Here is a 20,338-nt window from a genome sequence, read left to right on the forward strand (position 1 = left end):
CTAGGTTTTCTTCTAGGATTTTTATGGTTTTAGGTCTAACATTTAAGTCTCTAATCCATCTTGAATTAATTTTCGTATAAGGAGTAAGGAAAGGATCCGGTTTCAGCTTTCTACTTATGGCTAGCCAATTTTCCCAGCACCATTATTAAATAGGGAATCCTTTCCCCATTTCTTGTTTTTGTCAGGCTTGTCAAAGATAATATTGCTGTAGAGGTGTGGTATTACTTCTGAGGACTCTGTTCTGTTCCATTGGTCTATATCTCTGTTTTGGTAGCAGTACCATGCTGTTTTGGTTACTGCAGCCTTGTAGTATAGTTTGAAGTCAGGTAGCGTGATGCCTCCAGCTTTGTTCTTTTGGCTTAGGATTATCTTGGCAATGCAGACTCTTTTTTGATTCCATATGAACTTTAAAGCAGTTTTTTCCAATTCTGTGAAGAAACTCATTGGTAGCTTAATGGGGATGGCATTGAATCTATAGATTACCTTGGGCAGTATGGCCATTTTCACGATATTGATTCTTCCTATCCATAAGCATGGTATGTTCTTCCATTTGTTTGTGTCCTCTTTTATTTCACTGAGCAGTGGTTTGTAGTTCTCCTTGAAGAGGTCCTTCACATCCCTTGTAAGTTGGATTCCTAGGTATTTTATTCTCTTTGAAGCAACTGTGAATGGGAGTTCATTCATGATTTGGCTCTCTGTTTGTGTTATTGGTGTGTAATAATGCTTGTGATTTTTGCACATTGATTGTGTATCCTGAGACTTTGCTGAAGTTGCTTATCAGCTTAAGGAGATTTTGGGCAGAGAGTATGGAATTTCCTAAATATACAATCATGTCAGCTGTAAACAGGGACAATTTGACTTCTTCTTTTCCTAATTGAATACTCTTTATTTCTTTCGCTTGCCTGATTGCCCTAGCCAGAACTTCCAACATTATGTTGAATAGGAGTGGTGAGAGAGGGCATCTCTATCTTGTGCCAGTTTTCAAAGGGAATGCTTCCAGTTTTTGCCTATTCAGTATGATATTGGCTGTGGGTTTGTCATTAATAGCTCTCATTATTTTGAGATACATTCCATCAAAACCAAATTTATTGAGTTTTTAGCCTGAAGGTCTGTTGAATTTTGTCAAAGTCCTTTTCTACATCTATTGAGATAATCATGTGATTTTTGTCTTTGATTCTGTTTATATGCTGGATTACATTTATTGATTTGCATATGTTGAACCCGCCTTGCATCCCAGGTATGAAGACCACTTGATCATGGTGGATAAGCTTTTTGATGTGCTGCTGGATTTGATTTGCCAGTATTTTATTGAAGATTTTTGCATCGATGTCCATCAGGGATATTGGTCTAACATTCTCTTTCTCTGTTGTGTCTCTGCCAGGCTGTGGTATCAGGATGATGTTGGCCTCATAAAATGAGTGAGGGAGGATTCCCTCTTTTTCTATTGATTGGAATAGTTTCGGAAGGAATGGTACCAGGTCCTCCTTGTACCTCTGGAAGAATTTGGCTGTGAATCAGTATCATCTTGGACTTTTTTTGGTTGTAGGTTATTAATTATTGCCTCAATTTCAGAGCCTGCTGTTGGTCTCTTCAGGGATTCAAATTCTTCCTGGTTTAGTCTTGGGAGAGTGTAAGTGTCCAGAAAATTATCCATTTCTTCAAGGTTTTCTAGTTTATTTGCATAGAGGTATTTATAGTATTCTCTGATGGTAGTTTGTATTTCTGTGGGGTTAGTGGTGATATCCCTTTTATTATTTTTTATTGCATCTATTTGATTCTTCTCTCTTTTCTTCTTTATTAGTTTTGCTAGTGGTCTATCAATTTTGTTGATCTTTTCAAAAACCGGCTCCTGGATTCATTGATTTTTTGAAGCATTTTTTTGTGTCTCTATCTCCTTCAGTTCTGCTCCGATCTTAGTTAATTCTTGCTTTCTGCTAGCTTTTGAATGTGTTTGCTCTTGCTTCTGTAGTTCTTTTAATTGTGATGTTAGGGTGTCAATTTTAGATCTTTCCTGCTTTCTCTTGTGGGCATTTAGTGCTATAAATTTCCCTCTACACACTGCTTTAAATGTGTCCCAGAGATTCTGGTATGTAGTGTCTTTGTTCTCATTGGTTTCAAAGAACATCTTTATTTCTGCCTTCATTTTGTTATGTACCCAGTAGTCATTCAGGAGCAGGTTGTTCAGTTTCTATGTAGTTGAGCGGTTTTTATTGAGTTTCTTAGTCCTGAGTTCTAGTTTGATTGCACTGTGGTCTGAGAGACAGTTCGTTATAATTTCTGTTCTTTTACATTTGCTGAGGAGTGCTTTCCTTCCAGCTATGTGGTCAGTTTGGAATAAGTGTGATGTGGTGCTGAGAAGAATGTATATTCTGTTGATTTGGGGTGGAGAGTTCTGTCGATGTCTATTAGGTCTGCTTGGTGCAGAGTTGTGTTCAAGTCCTGGATATCCTTGTTAACTTTCTGTCTCGTTGATCTGTCTAATGTTGACAGTGCAGTATTAAAATCTCCCATTATTATTGTATGGGAGTCTAAGTCTCCTTGTAAGTCTCTAAGGACTTGCCTTATGAATCTGGGTGCTCCTGTATTGGATGCATATATATTTAGGAGAGTTAGCTCTTCTTGTTGAATTGATCCCTTTACCATTATGTAATGGCCTTCTTTGTCTCTTTTGATCTTTGTTGGTTTAAAGTCTGTTTTATCAGAGACTAGGATTGCAACCCCTGCTTTTTTGTTTGTTTGTTTTCCATTTGCTTGGTAGATCTTCCTCCATCCCTTTATTTTGAGCCTATGTGTGTCTCTGCATGTGAGATGGGTCTCCTGAACACAGCAAAGTGATGGGTCTTGACTCTATCCAATTTGCCAGTCTGTGTCTTCTAATTGGACCATTTAATCCATTTACATTTAAGGTTAATATTGTTATGTGTGAACTTGATCCTGTCATTATGTTATTAGCTGGTTATTTTGCTCATTAGTTGATGCAGTTTCTTCCTAGCATTGATGGTCTTTACATTTTGGCATGTTTTTGCAGTGGCTGGTACTGGTTGTTCCTTTCTATGTTTAGTGCTTCCTTCAGGAGCTCTTGTAGGACAGGCCTGGTGGTGATAAAATCTCTAAGCATTTGCTTCTCTGTTAAGGTATTTATTTCTCCTTGACTTATGAAACTTAGTTTGGCTGGATATGAAATTCTGGGTTGAAAATTATTTTCTTTAAGAATGTTGAATATTGGTCCCCATTCTCTTCTGGCTTGTAGAGTTTCTGCCGAGAGTTCTGCTGTTAGTCTGATGGGCTTCCCTTTGTGGGTTACCCCACCTTTCTCTCTGGCTGACCTTAACATTTTTCCCTTCATTTCAGCTTTGGTGACTCTGACAATTATTTGTCTTGGAGCTGCTCTTCTCAAGGAGGATCTTTGTGGCTTTCTCTGTATTTCCTGAATTTGAATGTTGGCCTGCCTTGCTAGTTTGGGGAAGTTCTCCTGGATAACATCCTGTAGAGTGTTTTCCAACTTGGTTCCATTCTCCCCATCACTTTCAGGCACACCAATCAGATGTAGATTTGGTCTTTTCACATAATCCCATATTTCTTGGAGGCTTTGTTCATTTTTTTGTACTCTTTTTTCTCTACACTTCTCTTCTCACTTCATTTCATTCATTTGATCTTCAGTCACTGATAATCTTTCTTCCAGTTGATCAAGTCAGTTACTGAAGCTTGTGCATTTGTCATGTAGTTCTCATGTCATAGTTTTCATCTCTATCAGTACGTTTATGGACTTCTCTGTATTGGTTATTCTAGTTATCCATTCTTACATTCTTTTTTCAAGGTTTTTAGTTTCTTTGTGCTGGGTACATATTTCCTCCTTTAGCTCTGAGAAGTCTGATCGCCTCAATTCTTCTTCTCTCAACTCATCATAAGTCATTCTCTGTCCAGCTTTGTTCTGTTGCTGGCAATGAGCTGTGTTCCTTTGAAGGGAGAGATGTGCTCTGATTTTTTGACTTTCCAGCTTTTCTGCCCTGCTTTTTTCCCATCTTTGTGGTTTTATCTGCCTTTGGTCTCTGATGATGGTGACATACTGATGGGGTTTTGGTTTGGGTGTCCTTTCTGTTTGTGAGTTTTCCTTCTAACATCAGGACCCTCAGCTGCAGGTCTGTTGGAGTTTGCTTGAGGTTCACTCCAGGCCCTGTTTGCCTGGGTATCAGCAGCAGAGGTTGCAGAAGATAGAATATTGCTGAACAGCAAGTGTTTCTGTCTGATTCTTGCTCTGGAAGCTTTGTCTCAGAGGTGTACCCAGCCATGTGAGGTGTGAGGTGTCAGTCTGCACCTAGTGGGGGATGTCTCCCTGTTAGGCTACTCATGGGTGAGGGACCCACTTGAGTAAGCAGTCTGTCTGTTCTCAGATCTCAACCTCCATGCTGGGAGAACCACTGCTCTCTTCAAAGCTGTCAGAGAGGGACTATTACATCTGCAGACATTTCTGCTGCTTTTTGTTTAGCTATGCCCTGTCCCCAGAAGTGCTACTCTTATTTTTTTCTACTTGCTTTGGGTTTATTTTGCTCTTCTTTTTTAGATGTTTGAGAAAAGAGCTTACATTATTGAATTGAGTCTTTTCTTCTTTTTTTTTTTAAGTACAGATTTAGAGCTATAAATTTAAACTTCATTCTCAGCAATACTTCATTAGTATACCATACATTTTTGTATATGTTGTTATCTATTTTAATTCAGTTTAATGTACTTTTTATTGACCTTAAGAGTTATTCTTTGACATAAAAATCATTTAAAAATATACTTAATTTCTATTTGGTTAGATATTTTTCTGCTTTCTGTTATTTCTAGTTTGACTCTGTCACAATAACACACTCTGTATAATGTCAATTCTTTGATAGCTGTTGAATTTTGTTTAGTGACCCAAGATTTGGTATGTTTTGGTGAATGTTCCATGTATACTTGAAAATAAATGTGTATTCTGCTATTGTTGGGTGATATATTCTATGTTAATATGTTAGATAAATTTGGTTGATTGTGTTTTTTAGATTTTCTATATCATTGCTGATATTTTGTCTAGTAGTTCCATCAGTTGCTGAGAAGAAGTTACTGAAGTTGTTCAATGATATTATATATCTATTTATGTTTTGAGTATATCAGCTTTAGCATGATATCTTTTGTAGCTCCATTGATTGGGGCACACACATGTAGGATCAACATGTCTTCCTAATAGATTGTTTCTTTTATTTTTTTTTTTTATTATTTTTTTTTTTTTTTTGAGGCAGAGTCTTGCTCTGTCGCCCAGGCTGGAGTGCAGTGGCGCGATCTCGGCTCACTGCAAGCTCCGCCTCCCGGGTTCCCGCCATTCTCCTGCCTCAGCCTCCCGAGCAGCTGGGACTACAGGCGCCGCCACCACGCCCGGCTAATTTTTTTTTGTATTTTTAGTAGAGACGGGGTTTCACTGTGTTAGCCAGGATGGTCTCGATCTCCTGACCTCATGATCCGCCCGTCTCGGCCTCCCAAAGTGCTGGGATTACATGTTTCTTTTATTTTAACTGAATATATTTCTTTGTTTCTAGAATTTAACTCTGAAGCTCTGAAGTCCACTTTATTAGACATGGATATACTCTCTCTGTTTTTTTTTCCTATTAATGCTGGGATGACATATATTTTCCCTTCATATTACTGTATATTTACAGTAAACTAAGCACAACTAAATTTAAAATTAGGTTTTTTTGTAAAAGACGTCAAATATCTACTTTGTCAATCTGTTTTGAAAAGTGTTTAGATCATTTAAATTTAAAGTAATTATTGATATACTATTTCTTAAGTCTGTCATTTAAATATTTTATTTTATGTGTACTTCCTCTGGTTATTGCTCCCCCATTTCTCTATTCTTGCCTTTTTGTGGATTACTTAACATTATGTAACATCCTATCTTAACATTTTTGAGTGTATCTCTTCATATTTGTTTTTGTCTTGGTTGCTTTTAGTATTCCATTATACATATGTAACTTGTCACAGTCTACTGATGTCAACATTTTACCATTTCAAATTAATTATACAACTCTCACTACCATTTAGGTTACTCTGTCTTCCCAAAAATAATCACACTTCTAAACATTTTTGGGGCTGGGCGCAGTGGCTCACGGCTGTAATCCCTTGGGAAGCAGAGGTGGGTGGATCACTTGAGGTCAGGAGTTTGAGACCGACCTGGCCAGCATGGTGAAACCCCATCTCTACTAAAAAACAAACAAACAAAAAAAATGCAATTAGCTGGGCATGGTGGCGGGCGCCTGTAGTCCCAGCTACCCGGGAGTCTGAGGCATGAGAATCTCTTAAACCAGGGAGGCAGAGGTTGCAGCAAGCCAAGATCGGGCCACTGCACTCCAGTCTAGGTGACGGAGTGAGACCTGGTCTCAAAAAAGCACAAAGCAAACAAAAAACATCTTTATCATGAGTGTCATACTGTGTTAATATATTTGTTTCAATAACTAATATGATTTATGAAATATGTGAGTTGAAATATAATCTAATGTATACATCCATATTTTTATTGTCCTGTTATTCCTTCCTGATGTTCCAAGACTCTTCTCCTATTCATTTTCTTTCTGTTTGTAAAATTTTCTTAACTTATCTTTAGGGTTAAGTCTACTAATAATAAATTATCTTAGCTTTCCTTCTTCTGAGACTGTTTAATTTGTCTTCATTCTTTAAGGATCGTTTTTGTAGATATAGAATTTTGAATTTTCAGTTAATAGGTATGTTTTATTTGTAACATTTAAAATGTTGTGTCACTTCTTTCTGGACTCCATGGTTTCAGATGAGGCATCCACCGACATTTGACTACTTCCACTACACATAATTCATTTTTTTTCTCTCAGCTGTCTTGAAGATTTCACTTTAAGTTTTCACAAATTTAATTATCAGATTTCTTGGTGGAAATATCATTGGTTTAATACTGTCTGAAGCTTGCTTAGACTCTTCAATCTGCAGTGTTTTTTTTTTTGTTTTTTTTTTTTTGAGACGGGGTCTCGCTCTGTCACCCAGGCTGGAGTGCAGTGGCCGGATCTCAGCTCACTGCAAGCTACGCCTCCTGGGTTCATGCCATTCTCCTGCCTCAGCCTCCCGAGTAGCTGGGACTACAGGTGCCTGCCACCTCGCCCAGCTAATTTTGTGTGTTTTTAGTAGAGACGGGGTTTCACCGGGTTAGCCAGGATGGTCTCAATCTCCTGACCTTGTGATCCGCCCATCTCGGCCTCCCAAAGCGCTGGGATTACAGGCGTGAGCCACTGCGCCTGGCCCAATCTGCAATTTTATATCTTTTGCCATATTGGAAAATTCTCAGCCATTATTTTTTTCAAATTATTTATCAGTCCTGCTCCTCTCCTTCTGTGACTATAAAAATACAAATGTTTAACATTTTGGCATTGTTTCGCAGGTCCTTGAGCCTTTGTTCTTTTTTAAAAACTGTATGTGCTCTATGTTGTGCATATTGGGTAAATCTTACTGATCTGTATTCAACTTCAGTGATTCTATTTTCTGTAACCTATGACACTATGATATTGAGCCAATCTCATAAGATAACAAAATTTCTGTTAGTATAATTTTCAGTTTTGCAATTTCTATTTGGCTCTTTTAAAAATAACCGCTATTTTTATCAGTATTTTCAAGAGAAAAAAATTGAGAAATTCTCAATCACTATTTCTTCAATTATTTGCATACTTTCTCCTTTGGTCAGTCAAATGACAAATACGCTTGACCTCTTTAATTCTCCTACAGTTCCATGACGCATTGTTAATTTTTTTGAAATATTTTTCACCCTGCATTGTATTTTAGCTAGTTTCTATCTTCAAGTTTACTAATTTTGAAGTTCAGTATCACTAATGATTACTTTTTAATATCCTTATCTACTCATTCTAACATCTGTGCCATTTGTGGCTTAGTTTGCATGTATTTTTTTCCTATAACAATTTCTATTTTCCGGGTTTTTTTTTTTTTTTTTTTTTTTTTTGTAGTCCTGGTAATTGTTTCCCAGTTGGCAATACTGTGAATGTACCTTTTTGTATAGAAGATTTTTTTCAGGCAAAGAAGGTATTTTAATTTATTTTTAACTTTTATTTTAAGCTCACGGGTACAAGTATAGGTTTGTTACACAGGTAAACTTGTGTCATGGGAGTTTTTTGTACAGATTATTTCATCACCCAAGTATTAAGCCTCGTACCCATTATGTATTTTTCCTGATCCTCTCCCTCCTCCCACCCTCAGAAAAGCCCAACTGTGTGTTGTTTCCCTCCATGTGTCCATGTGTTCTCATCATTTAGTTCCCACTTATGAGTGAGAACATGCAGTATTTTTAAAAATTCTATAAATATTATGAACCCTTATTCTAGAACTTGATTAACTTATTTGGAGATAGTTTGATCCTTTTAATGCTTACTTTTGAGTTTTGTTGGGAAAGACCAGCACTGAATTAGTGTAGGACTAATTGTAACTCACCATTGGAGTGATCACCTTCCAGGTAGTTTATCTGATGCTGCTGTTGGAAACATGAACTCTTCCTGGCCCTGTATTTCCTCACTGGACATGTGTCTCTTTCATTTGGCTCTTTTCTTGGCCTTAGGTAGTTTTTTTACACATTGTAGCTAATGGGGACACTCACTATTTCCAGTTCTTTGTGAACTCTACGGATTTTCCCTTGTAATTTGTTAAGGTAGTTTTTTCTCAGACCCCGGGTGACTTTTTTCATATGCACACACTGATCAGTACTCAACTGAAGACGTTAAAGAAACTCTGTAGAGCTCTGCAGTGCTCTATCTTGGCAGGTTCCATCTTTTGACTCTGCTTTGTTAATTCTATCAACCTTATCCTTACCATGCCTCCACCTATGTCTTCTCAGTTCAAAGTACCTCTGGCACCCCTGCCTGGTTTTTGTCTCTTTGTGAGATGGCCTGGAAACTCTTTCTAGATAGTAAGCTGGGACCATCGTTAGGTTTCCCTCATTTGTTTTCTTGACTCTCATAGATCACTGTCCTTTTCTGCCTGATGTTTAATGCCTGAATACCATTGTTTCAGATTGTATACGTATTATGGTTGTTGCTATAATTACTGTTATTATTTTACATCAAATACAAGAATAAATCCAGTACATTAGTCCATCTGTCTTGAAAACAGACATTTCTATATATAGTGTTTTCCTAAATTATATTCTTTATTCTTTTAATGCTTATGTTATTCCATATTTGATCAAGGAAAGCTTCTTCATATTGATGTAAAGGTTATTTTGCTTGAATTTTTGGTTTTACAGTTTTATAAAACAGCCTAGATTATTTTGTACACATTCTTTCCACAGACTGATTATCCGTCACGCCTCATATGTCATGAGTTTTAATTGCAGACTTCACTAGTTATAAATTAAATCTGTTATTTTAGTAACCGGGTTACCTTGAAAAATGTACTTCACTACATGAGTAGTTAAGCTAATTTTCTTTTTTAGTTAAGCTAATATAATACCTCCTATCTTGCTTTGTTGTAGGAGCTAAATAAAATGTTAAATATAATAAGTCCTGGTAGAAACCTTCATATTTAATACACATTTAAAACATGGTATATTATTTTACCTTTCTTCTGTCTCAGGGATAAGTACATCGATCATTAATTGTAAGAATCAATATGGAGATTTCGCTACTAGTGTTTTTGTTTGTTTTGTTTTTGTTTTTTTTGTTTGTTTGTTTGTTTTGGGGGGGGAATGGAGTCTCCCTCTGTCACCCAGGCTGGAATGCAGTGGCGTGATCTCCGCTTACTGCAAGCTCCGCCTCCCAGGTTCACGCATTCTCCTGCCTCAGCCTCCCCAGTAGTGGGACTACAGGCGCTTAGCACCAGGCCTGGCTAATTTTTTGTATTTTAAGTAGAGACAGGGTTTCACTGTGTTAGCTAAGATGGTCTCCATCTCCTGATCTCGTGATCCGCCTGCCTTGGCTTTCCAAGGTGCTGGGATTACAGGCGGGAGCCACCGTGTCCGGCTGCTACTAGTGTTTTAATTGTCCTATTGCACCGGTAATTGTTTAGAAAAATGATATATTCCACTAATTTAAAAATAATTCCTGAGGAACCTTCATTTTATTCTTTCTCTTTCTGAAATCAGATAAGTACATGATGAATGGTTTCTGCATGCACTAAACATAATGTGCATTATGACACAGCACTTATAACCCAGCAGACTCCATTAATCATGGAGTCTGCTGGGTTATAAGTGCTATGTCATTATATCAAACTCTCACCTCCATCTGCCCATCAGAATGTATTACACACCTCAGAGAACTTGAGACAGGAAACCAATATCAAGTGACAGGGTATCAGGACATCTTTAATGTCTGACACAATTCCCTCTCTGCCACATAATTATGTTAGGATTCATTTTTATCTCTTTCTTGAGGCTTAACGAAAGGCAAATCATTACTGGTTCAAATATGGCTTATGAATTGTTTATCTGAATTTAAAATAACTTTGAGCAAAATTTGTTCACGAAAAATAAATTTCTGAGTAGAAAATCATTACTTATTATATTGGCAGCTGGCTTTTTTGAATTTCTGTTGTAAGCCCCAAAGAACAACTAGACTTTAAAAGAATAAAAAAGGGAGAGAGAAAAAAAAGAAGAGAGGAGAGAGGGAAGAACAGAACACAATATAAGAGAAAGACTCATGAGAATGAGCAAAAAACTGTATTGGTTTTATTGGACCAAAATTTCCATCTACCTCCTAGTGTACTCAGTCACGTGAATGATACAGGGTAGCAGAAGAAATGTGGTTAAGACAACAAAACAATAGTTTAGAAATCACAGATACTTCATAACAGAGAAGGTAGCAAAGGGCAAATTTGCTTTCTCTATCTCCCTCAATCTTTATGCTTCTAGTCCTAATACTGTCAATATAGTCTAAAGTAGGTTAACAGTGAGAGAATAATGGCAGCATGGTTTCAGAATAACGTGGAATGGTATATAGTAGATTAACTAGAGGATGTTAAGTACCTGAAAATAAAGACAGAGTGGCACATGTGAACAGGTAAGAAGTGGTGACAAAAGTGATAATGAACAATGACTATAGAAAAGGTGCAAAGAACACAAACAGACACTTCTCAAAAGCAGCCACCAAGCATATAAAGTTCAACATCACTGATCATTAGAGAAATGCAAGTCAAAACCACCATGAGATACCTTCTCACACCAGTCAGAATAGTTATTATTAAAAAGTCAAAAACAAGCAAACAAACAAAAACAGATGCTGGTGAAGTTGTGGAGAAAAAGGAACACTTTTACACTGTTAGTGGGAGTGTAAATTAGGTCAACCATTGTAGAAGACAGTGTGACAATTCCTCAAAAACCTAAAGACAGAAATATCTTTCAACTCAGCAATCGCATTACTGGGTATATATCCAAAGGAAAAGAAATCATTCTATTATAAAGACACATGTACACATATGTTGGTTGCAGCACTATTCACAATAGGAAAGACCTGGAATCAACCCAAATGCCCTTCAATGATCATCTGGGTCAAGAAAATGTGGTCCATATACACCATGAAATACTATGCAACCATAAAACATGAACAAGATCATGTCCTTTGCAGGGACACGGATGGAGCTGGAGGCCATTATCCTTAGCAAACTAACACAGGAACAGAAAACCAAATACCATATGCAGTGGGAGCTAAATGATGAGAACTCATGGACACACAGAGGAGAACAGCACACACTGGGGCCTATCAGAGAGTGGAGGGTGGGAAAAGAGAAATAATCACGAAAAATAACTAATGGGTACTAAGCTTAACATCTGGGTAATGAAATAATTGGTACAATAAACCCCCATGACACACATTTACTTATGTAACAAACCTGCACATCCTGTAGATGTACCCCTGAACTTAAAATAAATGTTAACAATAAGAAAAGGTACCAGAAATAGCACTGTTTCTGTCACTTCATACGATATGTTCTGTTATTATGCCCCTTTTGCAAATGAAAAGAATTGTGCAGAGAACCTCAAATACAGGCAAGATGGTGCAGAATTGTTTCTCCATTCTCCTCCTCACAACTAAAACCCTGGAAATAAAGAAGAGGCAAACAAAGAACATTGAACGATGATTAAAAAGAAGCTGAACATGTTTGGGACTCCAGGATTGGAGAAACACAGCAACAGCAGACAGTCTCACATCCAACAAATATGACTTAGACCCAGGATTTCCTGACCTCCTGTATAGCAAAATAAGGTAGGTCAGTACTTTTATTCTTCTCCTGGATTTAAAAAAAAAAAAGTTCCACTGACATTATCAGGCAAGCCTGGCACCATGCTGGCCAGGGTGTTGCATCAGGAAGCCTGATAGATACAAGATATAAGAGACCAGTGGACACACTCCCCTTCCCACTGAGTCCATCCCCTGACTCAGCAAGAAACAATGGGCAGTAGGGCAGCATCATTAAGGGGAATCTGCCATAGCCTTGCAAAAGGACTTGAAGGCATAGGAATAAATAATAAAAACAAATTGTACAAAATGAACAGAGAATAACTAAATTGTGGACAATTCAAGAGGACAACTCAATTTGTAATTGGAATTTCTGAAGGAGGGGATGTAAATATTAGAAGAAATGTTTTTTTAACTTGTCAGAAACTATTAGCCCCAGGGGGAGAAAGTAATTAAAACTACACTAAAGTACATCAAAATTTAATTGCTTAAAAATGTCAATAATAGTCAGATTTTTTAAAAGACACCTTATACTGAGGGGTATGAAAATTAGAATAAAAGCAGACTTCTCATCACAAACAATTCAACTCAGAAGACAGTGGAGCAACATCTTTTAAGTATTGAAGAAAACAAATGTCATGCTGGAATTCTATCCTCAATCACATGTCTTTCAAAAAGAAATGTAAAACAACGACTTTCTCAGGCTTATCCAAAGGTTAGAGATTTTTTTTTAAATATAAAAGGATAACTTTATTAAATATACAAATTCAAGAGCATTCAACTTTTTTAAGATTATGGCATAAGACAGAGCAGATCAATGGTAATGGTTTGTATAGATATATCCTATAAATATCAAACAGATTAGGTAGATATACTGGCCTATCAATGCTCAAAATAACAAAATGAATATATGTCCCTCAACTATTTCTGTATTTGATGACTACTAAATAGGAAATCTGTCAGCTGACCCAACCACTGGACTTTTTCCCATAGGAAGTTTGATATGCTGTCATTGATATATATCATTTCTGAATATAAACCTCTATCTTGGATCCTTTTCTCTTTGCCTACTTCATTATCTCTCTTCCCAACCCACCTAAGACTTAGTCAAAAGATGATACAGAGATCTGGATGGCTCTATGCAGAGGAAAAATCTCCAATAATACTGTCAATTCTGTATTCACTTTTCCTTTCATCAGCCACCTAATTATATCTAAGATAGTGTGAAAAAATATACAACTCAAAAAAGAAAAGCATTTGGACTATCAATCTTCCCCTTGGTCCTGCAGCTTCCCTTTATCAACCAGTGTATATATTATTTTAAATTCCCAACTGTAAACATATGCAATAATTAATAAAACATCCAGAAACTTTGTGGTCAGCATCATATAATTTCCGAGGAGAATGTTTTTGGTAGGGACAGAGAAGGAAGAAAATCGAGAAGCCATTAAGAAAAAATGGCAATTCACACTAAAATGCTTTCATAAAGTGTTTCTTAAAAATGGATAAATTCAATTTTAAGTGATACTTTGCACCATGACCAACATTTCCTCATTGTTTTAGTGTTCATAAAAGGCATAATATGTACCTCTAGAAAAGGAAATTATCTTCTTTACTTACAACATTGTTAGAGCACCAGCACCAGGTTGATTTTCTCCAAAGTATACATAGCTCATAACTCTAAAAAAATTTACAAATTAAGTCTTTTGATTCATTTAATCCTCATCACATCTGTTAATTTTAATTAATTAAAGCTAAAACTGTTCCTTTTTCTGCATATGTTAGTGAAAGGTAATTAGGGCAACTAAAAATCTGACCTAATAGGAACCCACCTAAAATCTACTTAGGTAGGTTTAATTCAAAGAAGATCATGTTGTTAGTCCCAACAACTATCCCAGGCATTTTAAGTATTCTTAATCTATATTTTAGAACGTGTCACCAAACACTAAAATGTTAAAATAAATTATTAATCCTGCTCTGGTCTCTAAACAAGAACTTACGGCTATTACAAAGTATTCCTTTTTATTCTACCTCATAACAGTAAACATTAAATGAAGACCCATCATCATAAGCTCATATCTTTAAAAAATGGATGCAACAAAACTTCTTCTGCTGTTATTCTTGAAGCTGGATTTAGATCTAGCAGTTTATCAAGTAGGTCATAAGCTTCATCAGGTACCTCATTCCAGCCTTCTAAATTGGTAGTATACTCATCAAAACAACACCCACAGCTATTACTATCCCCCTTTTTAAATGAATTCCCTGAGTATTGTCTTGGAGGTGTTTGTATGAGGTGAGAAGCTTTATGGTCAGTCTTCTCTGAAATAGTTGGTTGATGAGAAGCAGGCCCTTGTATATCACTTGTGAACTTGTGAGTGTTAGAATCCATACCCCTGAGTCTCTCACAGAGTTTTGTCACGTCTTGCACTGGAACTTCTTTGCTACATAATATTGATTTCCCAAAAGTTTTAGCAGCTTGGATAGTTTCTCTGGATCCCTGAATTGTCATAATTTGGGCCAAAGCAGTTAAATCATCACTTGCTTTATAAAATGGGTATCGTCCACTAAGCAAAGAAAGAAATATGACACCTGCAGACCACATGTCAATTGCTGTAGTTTGATTGGGGCACTTTGTCAAGACCTCTGGTGCTCTGAATCCTGGTGTACCTGCCCTAGGGGCAACCTGCTGACACCTTGAAAGGCAAATACTACAAACTTTTATCTGTTGCATAGCAGTCACAGGTCAGGCTAGCCGGGCAAGAACTGGCAGCTTTCCTCATCACACCACTATTCATAACTTTTGCAGAAATAGCCTTGTTTTTTGTTGCTAACTTTCTAGACAGTACATCCACAGTCTTTGACTGCTTCATGAGTTTCACTGCAGGGCTCTCATGTGAAATGGAGCTGTGTATATTGAAATTTCTTTTTCCAAAAACAGAGCGCTGGACAGAAAGGCCTACAGATCCCTCCTTTCCATCTTTTCCTTGTTTAATCTGAATTTGTGCCTTTGTGCAGGGTCTTTTAACAGAAGCTTTTGTGGTAGACTGCTGATCTAGCTCCTTAGGTACTGGGCCACTCAATGGAATCCTGTTTCCTGTGATTATGTGGGATTTGTTTTGTGAACACCTTTCCTGCTGAGCTTCAGACTGGACAAATTTGAAAAGCTCTATTTTCATATCATGGGTTCCTTGGGCCAAACCAAAGTCTACCAAGGCATACTTTTTCAAGTGCCTATTATATAAAAAATTGCTGGGCTTAACATCACGGTGAACAATACCAAACTGATGGATGCGTTTCAAAGCTTTGAACAGATTAAACATATATTCCCGTACTTCTTGAAAGGAAAGAGAATTCAAAATGGCCAAAAATGACTCATGCTGCAGATATCGCATAGCAATAACTACATGATCATTCTTCCTAAAGCAGTATTTAACTCCCATGACATTATCTTGCCCCCCAGCCACTGTTAGGCGCTGAAGTTCAGCTGCAATTCTTACAGGATGACTTGTTGGAATCAAGTGTTTTAGAGCAATTTTCTCTTCAGGTCCTACTTGTAACTGTGCTGTGGCCAAATTAACAGAGCTGAAAGTGCCTTCTCCAATTTTGTCCTTAAACACATTACCAAGCTGTGGTACAGGCTTCTCAATATCTTTTTTAACACCTGCAAGTTTAAAATTCTGTTTGTTTTTTTTTTTTTTAAAGAGCCTTCAACCTGAAACCGGTCATGCTGGGGAGAAAAAGCCATTGACTCATGCAGTTGAATCCTCAAAGACACCTCCATCAGAAGACAACTGGGATGCAAAATGCCAGCTAAGGGGTTATATTCACAGGGGAAGCAAAGCAGGGTTTAAGGGAGTACGACTTCTGTGGCTCCCCAGATGCCTGGGTCGCCGTCTCCAAGAGCTCCCCACCTCAGGTTAGAGATTTTTATTACCAGTTACCTATGCTAAAGTAAATACTATAGGGAGTCCTTAAAAAAAACAAAAATTATATCAAATAGAAATCTGCATTTAAACAACAAAATAAATAACACTGGAAATGATCATTACATGTATAAATATAAACATTATTTCTAATTTTTAAAAGTTTTTAAGTATAATTAATCATTTAAAGGAAATAAAAAAGGAATGCACTTTAAAATACATGACATGTATGGAAATGTTATGACAACAGAAGAAAGTTTTGGGAAGGAGAAACAAAAATATATCACTGTGGTATTCTAATGCCCTGTGTAAGGAAGTACACTATTGCTTGAAAATAGACTGTGATAAATACGCATATGTACTATATAAACCCCAAGGCAACCACTGAAAGAACAAAACAAAAAATAATAGCTAATAAGTAAAAAGGGAGATATATGTAATAATAAAAAATACTTGATTTTTTTTAAGAAACAAAGGAACGAAGGAAACGAAAAAGGAAATAATAAATGGGAAAAATACAGCAAAATGGTATATCTAGATCAAATATCAATGAATGCATTGATTAAAAATTATCTAAACATCAAATTAAGAGCAGAGTCATTCACATTATATGAAAAGTAAACTCCAACTATATTATTCTTGCAGAAAACCAACCTTAACTATACAGACAAAAAGAAGTTTAAAACAGAAAGATTGAAAAATGTATCCCATTTCAACACTAATGAAAAGCAATCTAGAATTTCTATATTAATATGAAACAAAGTAGTTTTCACAGAAAAGAATACTGCCAGGAATGTAGTGGGCCATTTTTTAAAGTAATAAAGGAATCGATTTGTCATGAGGATTTAACCCTAAATGTGTATTCATCTAATAATAGAGTTCAAAATACACGAATTGAAATCTGATAAAAATAGTAATGAAAAGCAAATGAATCCACAATTGTATTTGAATACTTCAGTACCATTTTCTCAATAATTGATACAATAAGAGAGAAAACAAATAAGAATACAGAATTGAACAGCAATATTAACCAACATGACTAGTTGACAATTATGAACAACCTTTGCAAAAGCAGAAAAACACACATTCTATTCAAGTCTATGTTGAATGTGTTCTAAGATAGCCAATATTCTAGGCAATAAAACCAAAATCTGTTTTAGTCAAGGCTGTCCAGAGAAACAGAACCAATAGAGCTAGAATGTGTGTGTATTTGTGTATATGTGTGCACATAAAGTGGGAGAGGATAGAGAGAGAAAGAGAGAGAGAGAGATTATGAGAATTGGATTATAAGGTTGTAGATGCTTCAAGTTCTCCATCTTCAGGGCAAGTCAGTAGGCTGGAAACCCTGGCAAGAATTGATGTGACAGCTTAGGTCCAAAGGAAATTTGGAAGCAGAATCAACAAATGTAACTCTAATCATTTGAATTATGTTTTCCATCAACTATGAAATTGAATTAGAACTCAACAAAAGAAAGAAATCTGGATAATCCACAATATTTGAACACAAAATAAAATATTTCTAAATAAAACTCTCATGTTCATTGCACTATTATTCCCAAGAAGAATTACGTGGAAAAATCCTAAACGACCATTAATGGATGAATGGAAAAATAAAATATTTTTAAATATAGGAAGGAATATTATTTGACCTTTATAAAGGAAATCCTGTCATTTGTAACAATGTGGATGAATCTAGAAGATATTATACTAAGTGAAATAAGCCAGACACAAAAGACAAATCCTGCATGATCTCATGATCTGTGGAAGGGAAAATAGTCAAACTCATAGAAGCAGAGAGTAAGAATGGTTGTTGCTATGGATGGCAAGGAGGAAATGGGGAGATATTGATCAAAGGATACAAAATTTCAGTTATGCAAGACAAATGAGTTCTGGTATTTAGTGTACATCATGGTCACTAAGTTAGCAATACTTGAAATTTGCTAAGAGGTGTAGAGCTTATCAAATCTGTGGTTCTTACCATGCACACACACACCCAAAGAGAGAAAATGGCAACTATGTGATATGTTAACTGGCTTGATTATGGTGATCATTTCATATTGCATATATATATCAAAACATCAGGTTATGCATCTTAAATATACACAATTTGTACTTGTCAATTATACCTCAATAAACTGAAAATTTTAAAAAAATGTTTAGAAAAAAATCGATGAGGCCAGGTGCGGTGGCTCATGCCCATAATCTCAGCACTTTGGGAGGCCGAGGCAGGCGGATCACCTGAGGTCAAGAGTTCAAGACCGGCCTGTCCAACATGGTGAAACCCTGTATCTACAAAAATAGAAAAATTAGCCAGTCATGATGGCAGGTATCTGTAATCCCAGCTACTCGGGAGGCTGACACAGGATAATCGCTTGAACGCGGGAGGCAGTGGTTGCATGAGCCGAGATTGCGCCATTGCACTCCAGCCTGGGTGACTGAGCGAGATTCTATCTCAAAAGAAAAAAAAGAAAAAAGGAAAAAAATCAATGAAACTCATAGTGTAAATAGAATAAAAAGAACAAAAAGATCATCTCAAGAGTTAAAGGATTTATAGAAGTCCACCATCCAATCCTGATTAAAACAAATAACAACAAAAACTTCAGAAATATATGCATATAAGCATATCTCTTAAATCTCATGGAAGGCATCTATGAAAGAAACACCTATAGCTAACATTGTACTTAATGGTAAAAGACTAAATCCTTTCCCATTGGGATAACAAACATGGCAAGTATGTGTGCTCTTATGACTTCTACTAAATATTATCCTGTAGATTCTGCCTGCTGCAACAAGGAAAATGGATAAAGTAAATCTAGATTGCAAGGAAAAATTAAAACTCTCTTTATTTACATATTCATAAGCAAACTTGCTAAACTGACCTATTTGTTCTAGGAATATGATAGTAGATTCAGCAGAATTTTTTCTATGGATCATGACACACAATGGGGAAAAATAGTCTATTTAACAAATGGTGCTGGAAAAAACAAATATTCATATGAAGAAGAATGAAATTGGACTGTTATCTCATATTGTATACAAAAATCTACTCAAAATAGACTACAGGCTTAAATGTAAGACCTCAAAATAGATTAAAGGCTTAAATGTAAAACTTGTTTTTTCTGTACATCTGTAGAAAAAATTCTGCTGAATCTGCTATCATATTACTAGAACAAATAATTCAGTTTAGCAAATTTGCTTAATATTCTTAATACTGTGAAATTGAATATTATGAAATATTAGTGATGTAAATTAAAGAAGAACTAAGTAAATGAAGAGATACAGTGTGGTCACAGTTAAGAAAATTCATTATTGTTATGGTGCCAGTTCTCTCAAATTGGTCCATAAATTCAGTGTAATCAGAATTAAAACCCCAGCAGCCTTCTTTGTAAAAACTGAGAAGCTTATTTAAAAATTAATGTGGAAATGCAAAAATAATTTAATAAAGAAGAACAAGGTTGAATGAGCTACATTTGTGATTCCAAGATTCACTATGAGGCTAAAGTAATCAAGAGAGTGTGACATTAGCATAAAGAGAGGCACCAGTTCAATAAAACAGAGAAGAGGACCACAAAATATACCCACACACCTACATGAACAGTTGATTTTTTAAGAAAGGTTCCAGGATCAGTGAATGAATACAAAGTGTAAGATTTTCAACAAATGGTGCTGGAACAACTGAATAAATAGGAATTTTAAAAAGCTTCATTCACAACATATACAAACATTTATTTGACATGGATTATAGCTGTTTAACAGTCAAAAATACAAAACTTCTATTAAAAATGACAAGAAAAATTTAGTGACTTTGGATTAGGCAGATATTTTGATAACATAATCAATAAAAGGGAAAAAGTGCTAAAATACTAACGCATCCAAATGGGAAGAGAGGAAGTCAAACTATCCCTGTCTGCAGATGACAAGATTCTATATCTAGAGAACTCCATAGTCTTGGCCCAAAAACAAAGAATGATAAAGAACTTCAGCAAAGTCTTAGGATAAAAAATCAATGTACAAAAATCACTAGCATTCTTGTACAACAACAGTTGTTAAGCTGAGAGCCTAATCAGGAAGCAATCCCATTCACAATTACCACAACATATATAAAATGCCAAAGAATACAGCCAATCAGGGAGGTGAAAGTATCTCTACAAGGAGAACTATAAACCACTACTGAAAGAAATCAGAGAAGGTCACAAACAAATG

The 20,338-nt window shown here is 36.1% G+C and overlaps 1 pseudogene across 1 annotated transcript; it reads right to left on the minus strand.

The window, feature by feature from the left end:
• Positions 1 to 14,277: 14,277 nt before the first annotated feature.
• On the minus strand, positions 14,278 to 16,008 carry LOC112621231 (annotated as a pseudogene). The gene has a single exon (XR_003118689.1). The product of XR_003118689.1 is annotated as a cell division cycle 7-related protein kinase pseudogene (transcript).
• Positions 16,009 to 20,338: the final 4,330 nt, after the last annotated feature.

This window comes from Theropithecus gelada, chromosome 3, assembly GCF_003255815.1.
Source record: "Theropithecus gelada isolate Dixy chromosome 3, Tgel_1.0, whole genome shotgun sequence".
In the NCBI taxonomy this organism is placed as follows: Eukaryota; Metazoa; Chordata; class Mammalia; order Primates; family Cercopithecidae; genus Theropithecus; species Theropithecus gelada.